This window comes from Trematomus bernacchii, unplaced genomic scaffold (genome assembly GCF_902827165.1).
Source record: "Trematomus bernacchii unplaced genomic scaffold, fTreBer1.1, whole genome shotgun sequence".
NCBI lineage: Eukaryota > Metazoa > Chordata > Actinopteri > Perciformes > Nototheniidae > Trematomus > Trematomus bernacchii.
The window spans coordinates 11,167,848-11,181,142 of NW_022988043.1; the positions used below are offsets into that span (position 1 = coordinate 11,167,848).

Sequence of the window (13,295 nt, forward strand, 5' to 3'; positions counted from 1 at the left end):
CTAAATACAAAGATAAATCCACTCTCCTACCACTGCTTACCTCTAATGAGCCTTGGTAGAACTAGTGTCCGAGTCATGGGGTCCAGAACGGACTGAAGACATGTGGAACAGAGGACAGGCATGATTCCATGTACAGGGAACTTTTTGAACCTTTCTGCAGCGATAAATAAAGAAAACAAAGAAGACATTATTAATAATAGTAATGATGGTAACAACAATAATATTAGTATAACTATTTATATAGCACTTACACAATTGCAAACTGATTCTCACAACAAAAATAAAGAACAAAACAATATCAACAATAAAAAAACAAATGATTATAGGAATGTTAAGAGACAAAGAAATGATAAACATTCTGAGAGGCCGACTACAAAAGGTAGACTCAATGGCTCTTGATGACATCAATGAGCAGTCCCAATAGATGCTGCTGTATAAAAAGAAATAGAATAGGTCCAGATTTCTTCTATTTTGTGTTGGATGATTTGTTTTATTGATTGCTGATGGAGGTATATATATATAGGGTTTATTCAACAGCAGTAAAGCATTAAGTTGCTAAATTAACGTACACTGAACTGTAAAACAACTTACCACTATTTAGGAAAGGCTCTGATCAGGAGGGTTGACTAGTAGGACAGCAAAGAGGTGGTGTCATGTACAACCATTGGTAGATGTTACACCTGAAAGAAAGATAAAGAAATAAGAGAAGACAGGAGGACAAACATCCTCTTAAGTAAAAGACCAAATCATGTCAAGCTTTAACCTGAGCCTGTTTTTTCAGTCTTTACAATGCACAGTTGGAAAATACCTTCCAAAGGCTACATTCAAACTCAATACCATAAATAACTGGGTACCAAAGTGCTTTACCTGATAGAACACGTTCCACACGGAGCAGCAACCATCCGGCTCGGCCTTTTGCTGCATATCATCTCCTCCCTCTCCACTGTTTCTAGTAGATCTCTACTGTCCAATAAAACTGAAATTCCCCAAAAAATCATATTAAAAAAGTTAAAAACAATAACTTGCTTTTGGCATTGAAATAGATTAGATTAGATTAGAATCTCACCTTTTTCCTGGATGTCAGGAAGGCGTTCCCTTCACGTCCGCAACCAGTCATAGGGGTTCAAATGCAAAGCCTGAACGATGACAAGAGCGAGATTTACATTTTACAATTATATTTTTAATTCATACCAGAGCAGTGTGGACGACATGCAAAGAACAGATCAAATCCCCTGACAGACTCACACACTTTGGTGATGTCCTTATCTGATAATGTTTCATTTTTTAGCAGCAAAGTAACATTACTCAAAGTATATGTATGTTTTGCATCTCCTCAACAATGGTCTGTATCATTGAGTAGAAAAAAACTGTCCCCACAATTTCAGGTAGATTAACACACATTTGTAAGAAAGGTTTACAATGAAGCACAAAAACCCTCTTTGTATTAAGCTAGCTGCCACAGAAAGTACAGCTTAACATGCTAACCTTTGGTGGAGAGCTACAGTTAGCTAACTTCATGTTCAACACAACACCTCTAATGGCATTACATTGACGATTTTAAACAAAACGTAACTCTCTCAACTTGTAAGATAACGTTAAGTTAACTTACAACTTATAGCTGCATCACGTTTTTCAGGGGAAACACAAACTGCAGAAAACGTTAGCTGCTAACTGTTGTTAGCTAAGACAGCTAGCCTCCTAGCAAACGTAAGGTTAAGTTAACATTAACGTAACGTTGTAAGAAAGCAAAACGAACCTTCGAGAAAGCTTTTACTCTCAGACTTGGTGAAATTGTGTAGTGTTGCTTACCTCCAGAAGGACTTTTAGCGCGTTTCCCAGTAGACAGAGCTGTCAGAGCAGTGCCTCTCAGAAGAGCAGCCGCTGGGCGGAGTCACAGAAACGTTCAACTGATCTTCACTCCTCGACCGTTAGTGCCAGTCAAAACATACCGCTTTGTTTCAACCACTGCCGTCTCGCCGTTCCCCCGTGTCCCGCCCTCTCTGTCTGTCTGTGTCTATTTCAGTTTCGCTAGCAAGACTGCTGGTAGACCAGCTTCACCAGCTTCACCAGCATAGACCAGCTAAAACCAGCATAGACCAGCATGACATCCATGCTGGGCTATGCTGGTTTAGCTGACCAGGCTGGTCTTGAACCAGCAAGAACAGCCTGGTAAACCAACTAAACCAGCCTAACACCAGCCTAAAACCAGCTAAAACCAGCTAAAACCAGCTAAAACCAGCTAAAACCAGCTAAAACCAGCAACCATCTTAAGCTGGTCTATGCTGGTTTTTTCAGCACGGTGTGATTATCTAAAGCAGGGGTTCCCAACCCCCGGTCCGCGGACCGGTACCGGGCCGCGGAGGTGTTACTGCCGGGCCGCGAAATAGCTGTGAGTTTATCGTAATATTTGCAGAATTATAAATATATAAAAATATTTTATCATAATATTTTTTTCAAAAAGTGTTTAATTTTCGCACCTATGCCATGTTGGAGTAGAATACCTCTGCTACGCGCCGTTCGTTGGATGAGGCTGGATCTCTATTAAATTAAGAAAGGAATTGAAAACACCGGAATCAAAGTTATAACAAATTATCTGAGTTTACTTCTAGTAGGAAACCAAACACATATACAAGTTATACAGAGTACTCGAGCACTCCGGGCTTTTAGATTTGTGATGCGATTCGGATAAATGCATCGGGACCAGACAAACTCATCAAACGAGAAGAAATTGGACTTCAAGTTTGTGATTCGATGCGGACACAGATATCAGGACCAACAAACTCACCAAACCCAAAAGCAATTTTACACACACAAACATCAGTATTTCTATCTGTCTTTGGGGCGGAGATTTGTCGATTCTTCCTTCCCACTTTTCTCCCAAGCGAATTAGAGAGCCCCTGGAGAGGAGCTGTTTAAACTGACCACCTCCCCCAAGTGCCCTGATTGGCTGGATTCGCTTCTGGCCGAGGTCAATCAGAGTTTTCGAACAGAGTGAGATCCCCAACCACACCAGGTCAAAAGTCAATGTTTATCTTTACCTTATCTTACTCTACATTCCTTCCCAGGGGATATTTTCACCTAAACCATTCTCCCACAGACATTTAAACTCTTCTCCACTTATTTTACGATGTCTTTTAACGACTTAGTGACCGCATCTGGCTCTTAGTGGTGATAAGGATCAATGTTGGTGTGTGAAACACAGAATCTCTAAGTCAGTGAATTTAAAAGTGAGAATAACATTCTTTTTCTAAGTGATTATCAAAACCCGTTTGTGATTACATAAAACAGTTCAAACAATATATGTTTACTTCAATACAGTGTAGAATCATATCTTCTTACTTCAATCCCTCTTTTGATCTCACCTCACGAGATCAACATATAGCATTTGAAACATTACCACTGTCAATTTTCTTCTTACTGTGTCTGTCCCAACATTTATATAAACCCATCAGAAGTTGGGATATAGAGCACTTTAAACCTTTAGGAACAGTCCACAACAACAACTTATTATGACAGTGGAGGGAGAATAAAATATGTCTAAAAAGCAAAGTCCTTGTCAGCTGAGTCATCTTTACTCTTCCCTCAATGGTGGAACTGATGAGTCTAACACACAGTGAGCAGATACAAGGCACACAACAACAACAACAACAACCACATGTCACTAAAATGGCAATAAAAGTAGCCACAGAAATCAGAAAAGACATTATCATACTTTTCCCTCTTTTGGTAACACATAGTTCTGTAGAATAAAAAATACAAATCCCTTAAATTATGGGATATAAAAATAAAGTTGAAAGTTCCTCAAAAAAAAAAAAAAAATGGATTGTTCAGACAAAGTTCCACACCGGCTGTATCAACCTGTTTCAGCGGGAAATGGAGTTCCCTGTGCCGTCTTGGTTTGCCATATCTTCGTCCCCCCAGCCCGCTGACGGCGGCTTCTGGGGTGCTTGCTAGAGAGATGTGGCCTGATTGTCCTCCCCCGGCCCGCTGATGGCGGCTTCCGGGTCGATGCTGGAGAGATGTCCCGATCCTCCTCCTCCGGCCCGCTGATGGCGCCTCCTGGGTCGACTGCCTTGACGAGAGCCATATCTGTTCTGATGTCGTCCAGGGTCCTCGCGACGAGGGCCAACTCTGTCCTGATGTCGTCCAGGGTCCTCGCAGGTGTTTTTCCCGACCGCACACTGGCTCCAGTGGTACCAGTTGTCTCCCTTTCCATCTAGGCGAACGGCATGGGAGGTCCCCTCCAACCAGACGTAATCTGCTATGTTGGCCTTGTGTTTCTCGGGTCCCCCTTTTGACGTCAGCAGCCTGTGTGGAGAAGTCTCATACCAAGCCCTTAAGTTGCTGGAAATATGGTTTTGAAATCATCTTTTCTACTTCTTTAGTGTTTATTGGCGGCACCAACTAGACTGGAGTGTGGACAAGAGACTATGCAGAAAATAATAAAAAAAATAAAAAATTTAAATTTAAAAATTAAAAATTAAAAATTAAAAATTAAACATTAAAAATTAAAAATTAAAAATTAAATATTAAAAATTAAAAATTAAAAATTTAATTTAAAAATAGAACAAAAATAAAAATAAAACAAAAAAAGGAACAAACTAACAAAACAAAAAATAACCAAAGCTAGATTATTTTAAATGTATCAATTTCTCTTAAAAGCAACAAATAAAACAAAACAAAAAATACCATAACTAGTATTTTAAATTGATAAATTTCTCCTAAAAACGTAATAATCTCACATACATATTGTCTGATGTATATCCTATCCTTTTCCCCCTTTTACTGAAATAGAACGCCGTTAACGGTGTTCCCATTTTCAGAAATATCGAGCCTTATACATCAGTTATTTAATATCAGCTATATATTTATTATTACTATTACTTATATATCAGGCATTAAATGTCAGCCTTCTTCCATGATTGACCTCGTCTACATTATCTGACTTATATTGATACGTGTCTGTTTGTATTTATTTAATATACTGGGCAATTTATTGATAACTTTTTTAATCTCCCTCTTTTCTTAACCTGTTCCACTCTGAGCCTGTTTTTCAGGTCTCAGGCTCGAAAATGACATTCCCAGAACAAATGACCATATCTTCCCTTCTAAAAGGGTTACATTAATAATCTTTTCTCAAAGTAATGATAAACCTGTGAGTTGGATGTAGAAGTGTCAGAATCAATATAAATGTTTTTTATTTTAAAGAAAATTCAGATTTTACATAGTAAAAAACTGTAAATTATAGTGTCCGTCCAAAAATTATTTTTTACAGATAGTGAAAACTACCCTTGGATGATGGGTTAGTAGACTAAAAGCTTTAGGAATCCAAAGTACAACATATAATAAGTACCCTGTATCAAGATTGATGCAAAACAAGTGAAATTTGACCTTTTTAGAGAGATTTAGCCAAAAACTGGGCCATCTGGGGTCATTTGGGTGGATTTGACCTATCTCTGGCCCCCCTTGCTCGATCTGGTTGGTTGACATACCCTTGTGACCGTTAGAGCCAATAGAATCGAAGGAGGATACTCACATAGACACACATTGTAAAGAAAAAATGTTGCCGCTTCGCGTGTGGAAAGCGAAACTAAACTGGAGGAATGTCTCCTTCTGGAGTTTGGAAACTAAAACGCAGTTGTATTGCTTATGGATTATCAGAAATAATTTCAAAGAAGGCACAGACACATAGGATGAACCTATGGATTAACTGCAGCATCGTTTTTTTATCGTTTTAATGCCATTGAAGACCACTTTTGACCAAGGTAAGATATATTTACGTGTTTAGCTTCTTAGCTCCACATGTGATGATGTACGCTTTCGTTGATAGCGTCGCGAATGTTTATCACTGAGTGTTGAGGTGGGCACCGTTAGATTCAGTGTCTCCAGGACACCAAAAAATAGTGTTTGGTTGTGCATCTAGGATAAGTAATAAGGGAGTTCTGAGTGAGTTTATGTGCCTTTGTCGGTCCCGTTTTTTCGATCGAGGCTAATTCAGAGGCTGAGTGCTAGCATTGTGGGTTTTTTTTGAAAAAAAAAATTAAAAAGATCAGTTAGCTGAGTTTCTTCCCGTTACATGGATATAACACATTCATAGTTTTATTCAATATTAAGATTCCTTAGACGTTGTTTCCTGCAAATGACGCGTTTATCCGCCCGGTACCGGGGGGAAGGCGTGAAACAGGTTAACAACTGGAGCTATGGCTACTTTGAAATCTGACTCGGTTAAGAGATGATTCGTTTATTGGTGAGAGGCACACTCTTGCCCTCGTGATTGGGTGGGGGTGGATATTTAGGGAGAGTTCCTTACAATCTCCAGATCTTCCTCTCAGTGTAGAGGCCATAAAACCTTTTAATGGGCTCTGTGGTCTGTTCAGATTTAGATTTTCTTCCTCTCCAGAGGTCACGCCTGTCTTTGACCCTGTGTGCTGCTGTGATTCTGCAGCACCTCAGGACAGAGAAAGGGGAGATCTCTTCCCAAAAGTGTAAGCTCCCTTTTGAGCAACATAGCAACACATTAACTCTCCCTGACTCGTTTGTAAAGCGTTCTTTAAGGCCTGAATTGAGTCTTCCGTTGTGTAACGGAAAATCCCATTTCCAAAAAGGGTCAGTTTAATAGCCCTTATCATATTATCGCTCTGTGCTTGCATGCTAGGACCTATTGTCTTTGCCAGAGCTGCTGCTATTCTTTCTACATGTATTAGCTCCATATTAGCAGGGTTCACTAACATGGTTGGTTGATCCAGTTTAAGATTTTCAATATCTTCCATTACTATTTCCAACATTCCTTATCCCTGAATATCAGGTCTAACAATGTGTTTTCCTTTAGGAGTATTAGATGGGATACTCATAAGTGGCATTTGTGAGCCCTTATCTCCGTAGGGTGGAGGTAGGGTCTCAGACATTATACCACCTTCTTGTTGCTCTCTGTCTCTCAAGTATTACACAGATTTGACTTAAAAAAATCACACAGAGCTTCTCATACCTTATCATCTAACAGTCAGGCACATTTTTATTGTGCGATGTTTATTTCAACAGATAGCGTGACTTCCAGAAGTAGGCTTCTACAATCTCCTCACGGTGATTGCGACTTCAGGTCAAGAGTTAAAAACTCAGTCAACAAAATCTCTTTATCGTCACGTTTAATGAGCCTGATTATCCCCACAACAGTTTTGTGATGAGATACGGTCGTTCCAAATAATTAGTTGGAGGTCGCGTCTCTCTCCTCCTCTATCACCCACCATATAACAATTACAGACATTTTATACATTTAAAGCACCACGAAAGGTAACCGCATTAATCAATCTGATCATGACCTGCGGGGAATGTAACCCTTCTTTTACAGCCTTACAGTCTTTAATGAAAGCACTGCAAGGTAACCGTATTCATCAATGTTATATTGACCTACGGGGAATTTAACCCTATTTTGACACCCTCGTAGTCTTTAATTAAAGCGCTGCAAGGTAACCGCATTAATCAATCTTATCATGATCTGCGGGGAATTTAACCCTCTTTTTCTAGCCTTGCAGCCTTCGTATTTAGTGAGTGAAGGGCCGGGACTGATCAACCGGCCTCTCTCAAACACTATTGTGCCTTAGGTCCAGGACTGAATACCCTTCTCTAAGCACTTCCCCAATATCCCCAACCTGTAATATGTATTGTATTTCCCACCGTGACTAAGAACACTGAGAACGCTGCTGACAACTCTACATTTTTTAGTATAATCAATCACAGATTTTTGATAATCAAAACAGGTGTCTGCTCACCTTTTGTATATGGCGCCTTGGTGTAGTTGTCAACAGTATCTCTGTGCCCTCCCCCTGGACTGGATTCTGTCCCCTGGCTGTCGGCGTCCCTTTCTAGAGATCAGCTCACAAACGTCGGGAGTCACCACTTGTTGGAGTAGAATACCTCTGCTACGCGCCGTTCGTTGGATGAGGCTGGATCTCTATTAAATTAAGAAAGGAATTGAAAACACCGGAATCAAAGTTATAACAAATTATCTGAGTTTACTTCTAGTAGGAAACCAAACACATATACAAGTTATACAGAGTACTCGAGCACTCCGGGCTTTTAGATTTGTGATGCGATTCGGATAAATGCATCGGGACCAGACAAACTCATCAAACGAGAAGAAATTGGACTTCAAGTTTGTGATTCGATGCGGACACAGATATCAGGACCAACAAACTCACCAAACCCAAAAGCAATTTACACACACAAACATCAGTATTTCTATCTGTCTTTGGAGCGGAGATTTGTCGATTCTTCCTTCCCACTTTTCTCCCAAGCGAATTAGAGAGCCCCTGGAGAGGAGCTGTTTAAACTGACCACCTCCCCCAAGTGCCCTGATTGGCTGGATTCGCTTCTGGCCGAGGTCAATCAGAGTTTTCGAACAGAGTGAGATCCCCAACCACACCAGGTCAAAAGTCAATGTTTATCTTTACCTTATCTTACTCTACATTCCTTCCCAGGGGATATTTTCACCTAAACCATTCTCCCACAGACATTTAAACTCTTCTCCACTTATTTTACGATGTCTTTTAACGACTTAGTGACCGCATCTGGCTCTTAGTGGTGATAAGGATCAATGTTGGTGTGTGAAACACAGAATCTCTAAGTCAGTGAATTTAAAAGTGAGAATAACATTCTTTTTCTAAGTGATTATCAAAACCCGTTTGTGATTACATAAAACAGTTCAAACAATATATGTTTACTTCAATACAGTGTAGAATCATATCTTCTTACTTCAGCCACCAGTGATATTATTTCATCCAGTAGCTAGTTAATCTTTCACCAGAAAACCGTTGAAAATGGCTTTTATGATGTTCCGAGGGATTCGGCGGCTCAGCCTAAGGTCTCAGCCTCTTGTGCGCACGAGCATGTTACCGGTGCGCCAAGTAGGAAGAGGAGCGCACAGGAGACAACCGTTTGATTGCAGACTGTTATGTTATGTGGGGAAATGGTGGTGCATACATTATTTGAGATATATTTCAAACTCGGACTTCATTTTAAGGACATGTCGGCCAGGGGTGGAGAGGGAGCTATTTGTTTAAGCACCGGATTGGCAAAACAGGAGAGTAAACCAGTCTGCCTTGATCTATGAATTAATGTCCGGGACTCTCACGGTATCTGCTGCCCGCAGCTGTTTTATAGAAGGAAACCCTCCTTCACTTCATGAAATGGCTGCAGCATCAGGAGGCAGCGGGACGTACTCGGTAAAGAGCTGTGCCTTTTTACGCACCGCCTTCGCTGTGTTTAACTTAATCAGAACAGTTTAAGAGTGACTGCAGGCTGCTACGTGTTAACCACACACACATCTACACACATCGAACTGCCCGATTACTCCCCCTTTTATTAGTTTTATGAAGGAGATGTCCAGTCAGTCACCAAGGCGCATGATGTGTGTGTGTATGTGCTCTGCTCAGCTCAGCTCTGTGTGTTTGGTGTGTTTGTGTCTGTCCGACACCGGCATATATGCGGCTGTTCCCAAAATAAATTAGTTTAATCTTAATCTCGATGTAGTGCTAAATGCTGTCGGGAGTGCACCGGAACGAACAACACTATCATAATATCTTCTGAAAATAAATGCCAGTGTCACACACACACACACACACACACACACACACACACACACACACATTCACTGGATTATCCGTAAATCATACAAACAAAACCAAAACGTTGATTTATCTGTTTTCCCGTTTTGGTTTAAAAACTGAATAACGTCGGTTTTTTGGTTTTCCGAAAAACCAAAAAACAACACCGGTTCTTTTTTAAACTTTGTTAATATGTTTTGGATGCATATTGTTCTAGTATTTGTTCAGGCTGTTACATACAATTAGCCTCTGTTGCTACCTGGTGGTGAGTAAATATTAAAATCAGTTAAAATTGACAACCGGTCCGCGATTTTTTTTTAATGTATCTACCGGTCCTTGGCACAATAAAGGTTGGGAACCCCTGATCTAAAGTACATTGTTTGTTACTGTGAATATCTACAGTAGCCTACATTGTTGGTTACTGTGAATATCTACAGTACATTGGTTACTGTGATTATCTAAAGTACATTGTTGGTTACTGTGATTATCTACAGTACATTGTTGGTTACTGTGAATATCTACAGTACATTGATGGTTACTGTGATTATCTCAACCCGGTATCACGGCAAGACGTGAACATGTGACGATCTACCATGCTGGGAGACGTGAATATGTCACGGTTTTGTCCCTTCAAACGTGACAGTTACACGGTATTGTTAACATGGCCCAACCAGTGGAGAAATACCCGGAAGTGCCAAGCAAATGCTCTACCAAGACTATTGGTCGTTTTTTATTGTCAAAATTAGATATTTTTAATTTATTTTTTAATCGTCACACTCGATTTCGCCGATTTTCTTGTGGCCCTAGCTGGTCGACACCTCTTTTAGCAGAAACAAAGGCTACATTAATGTATTAAATCAATGTTAATCCATGTGTGTGGATGTGGAATTAACGGACGTGACGTTGTGCGATTGCGTTGACAGGCAACAGCTTCGGTTCATGTTAATTTACAAACTCTTCAACTAGAACCGTAGTTATATTTAAAAACATTTTAGAAGGCCTCACGAAATACTTTAATGTAAATTTAAATTTAAAGGTGACCTATCATGCAAAATGCACTTTTGTACGTCTTTTATACATAAATATGTGTCCCCGGTGTTCCAGGGAACTCACCAAGTGTCAGAAAACACAACCCTCTCTATTTTCCTCCATACCCAAATCTCTAAAAAAGGGGCTGCAACGGATCTGATGAAAACTGATCCAGATTTGAACACTGTCCTGACGTCAGGACGGTGGCGCTACAGCTATTGGGCCAACTCTCCACCTATCAGGGGAATGTGGGGTTGGGCCACGGCCGGCCATTGCCGCTCGAAAGCGCTGGAGACGCTGTAGTACATATGCCAGGCCTGTAAGTGGCGCTGTAGTCTGCCACAAAAGCAGCGAAGAAGATTTCCCGCCCATAGTTACCATGGTTACCCTTTTGTTTATTCTCCGCTGTGGCTTTTTTTCTCCCTCCCCGAGGCAAGCGTTTGCTCCCGCTGCTTTAATTCAATGCAATCCCTCCCCGTTGAGGCAAGCACTGTAATTCTCTCCGGTTAGTCCACCAGCAGATGACAAACACCCACCTCTCCGCCTCTTCCAAGGAACGAGGGGACCGTGCGGCAGAGTTTCAGTTTCAGTTTCTTTCGCTGGTCAAGATGTCCGTTAAAGTTTAAATCTTCCGGACAAAATTAGAAAAGTGCCGGTCAAAGGTCTTCTTTGTTATTTATTGAGCTTTAACCTGTTAAGCCCTGAGCCTGTTTTTCAGGTCTCAGGCTCGAAAATGACATTCCCAGAACAAATTACCACATCTTCCCTTCTAAAAGGGTTAAATTAATAATCTTTTTTCTCAAAGTAATGATAAACCTGTGAGTTGGATGTAGAAAAGTCAGAATCAATATAGATGTTTTTTATTTTAAAGAAAATTCAGATTTTACATAGTAAAAAACTGTAAGTTATAGTGTCCGTCCAAAAATTCTTTTTTACTTATAGTGAAAACCACCCTTGGATGATGGGTTAGTAGACTAAAAGCTTTAGGAATCCAAAGTACAACATATAATAAGTACCCTGTATCAAGATTGATGCAAAACAAGTGACATTTGACCTTTTTAGAGAGATTTAGCAAAAGAAACCACTTCTGGGGTCATTTGGGTGGATTTTCCATATCTCTGGCTTCCCTTGCTCGATGTTGATGGTTGACACCTCTTTCTGACCGTTAGAGCCAATAGAATCGAAGGGGGAGTCCCCCACACACACTCATTGTGAAGAGAAAAGGTGGGGACTTCGCGCATGTAATTTTCCATCAGAGTGAACCTATCTCTAGCTTTGACATCTGGAAACGGAAAAGCAGTTTTAATGCTTATGGATTATCAGAAATCATTTCAAAGGGACACAGACACATTAGATTAACCTATGGATTAACTTCAGCAGCGTTTTTATCGTTTTAATGCCATTGAAGACCACTTTGGAGAGACTACAGAGCCAAGGTAAAAATGTTACCATTTTTAGCTACCTAGCGTCACCTGTTTTGATGTCTGTTTTTGCTTATAACGTTGCAAATACGTATAATTCAGTGGTAATGTCGGTGTCAATCGATTCTGTGTCACCTCACGATGTGAAACGATGTGTTGGATGTGGTGAAAAGATAAATAATAAGGTTTTGTGAGTGATTTTCGGTGCAGTAAGGTGTTAGCATTTTTCGCTCGTTGCTAATTCAGAGGCTCAGTGTTAGCATTGTGGGTTTTCTTTAAAAAAAAAAAAAAAAGATCAGTTAGATGAGTTTCTTCCCGTTACATGGATATAAAACATTCATAGTTTTATTAAATGAACATGCCCTCAGACACTGTTTCCTGCAAGATGTTGCGGCAGTTCCCCGGTACCGGGGTCTCTCGGGCTTAACAGGTTAAAACAAATGAATAACGACTCTATATAATAAAACACGGAGGACGGAGATCTCTTTTTCTCCCCCTCTTCTGACAGCCCAGCAGCTGATCAGAGCACGCTCCCCTCTCCTGCAGGGGGGCGTGGTCAGCAGAATCAGACCCGTAGACAGCAAACAGCACATAGAGCGAAATGAGGCATGGCTAAAATGCATGATCTGTTTGGTATTTTGAAAACAGAAACGTATAAATATACCTTATATGGTATGGCCCTACAATATATCATTTAAATATAGCATGATAGGTCCACTTTAAGGTATTTGAATGTAACATTTTAAGACAATGGATTGTCTCACGGGTGAGATGCTTTTTGTGCATTTTTGCTTGCTGTATGTGGATGACGTGATTAATCAAATTAAATTGATCTGCTCTTCTAACTGTCTTTAACTCTCTTTTTCAGAGTCGGCTCCATTCACGGGAAGGGAGATACCAACAATACATGGAAGTAACAGGAGCCCGAGGATTCCCCTATTCTAATCAACTGTGACACTTTCTCCATCTCTCTCCCTCCCATTGATTTTGAACCACACAGCCATGCAAAGTTTAAATGCCAAACAGTTTTCTGAAATGTTTCTATCATTGTGCCTTATAGGTAATCTCAATGTTTCATCTGAATTAGCTGTTGACTCATTGACAGTGATCTTACAGACAAACCGTTACGTTACTGCTATTAAATAATAGAATAGTGTCGCGGAGTGAGAAGTGAAGTTTTATTTGTACCTTGTCTATCTGCAGTGTCGCTGTCCATGCTGGGTGGTGCTGATCGGCATATTTTTTT

The 13,295-nt window shown here is 40.4% G+C and overlaps 1 long non-coding RNA gene across 2 annotated transcripts; it reads right to left on the bottom strand.

Annotated features, from left to right (window-relative positions):
• Positions 1-957: 957 nt before the first annotated feature.
• LOC117473187 lies at positions 958-2,034 on the bottom strand. Of its 2 annotated transcripts, none has more exons than XR_004554992.1 (3): positions 1,610-2,034; positions 1,067-1,136; positions 958-976 (listed from the first exon to the last, which is right to left on the bottom strand). It is a non-coding gene; the product is annotated as an uncharacterized LOC117473187 (long non-coding RNA). The 2 variants fall into 2 exon arrangements; XR_004554991.1 differs by having other exon boundaries at positions 960-976; positions 1,810-2,034.
• Positions 2,035-13,295: the final 11,261 nt, after the last annotated feature.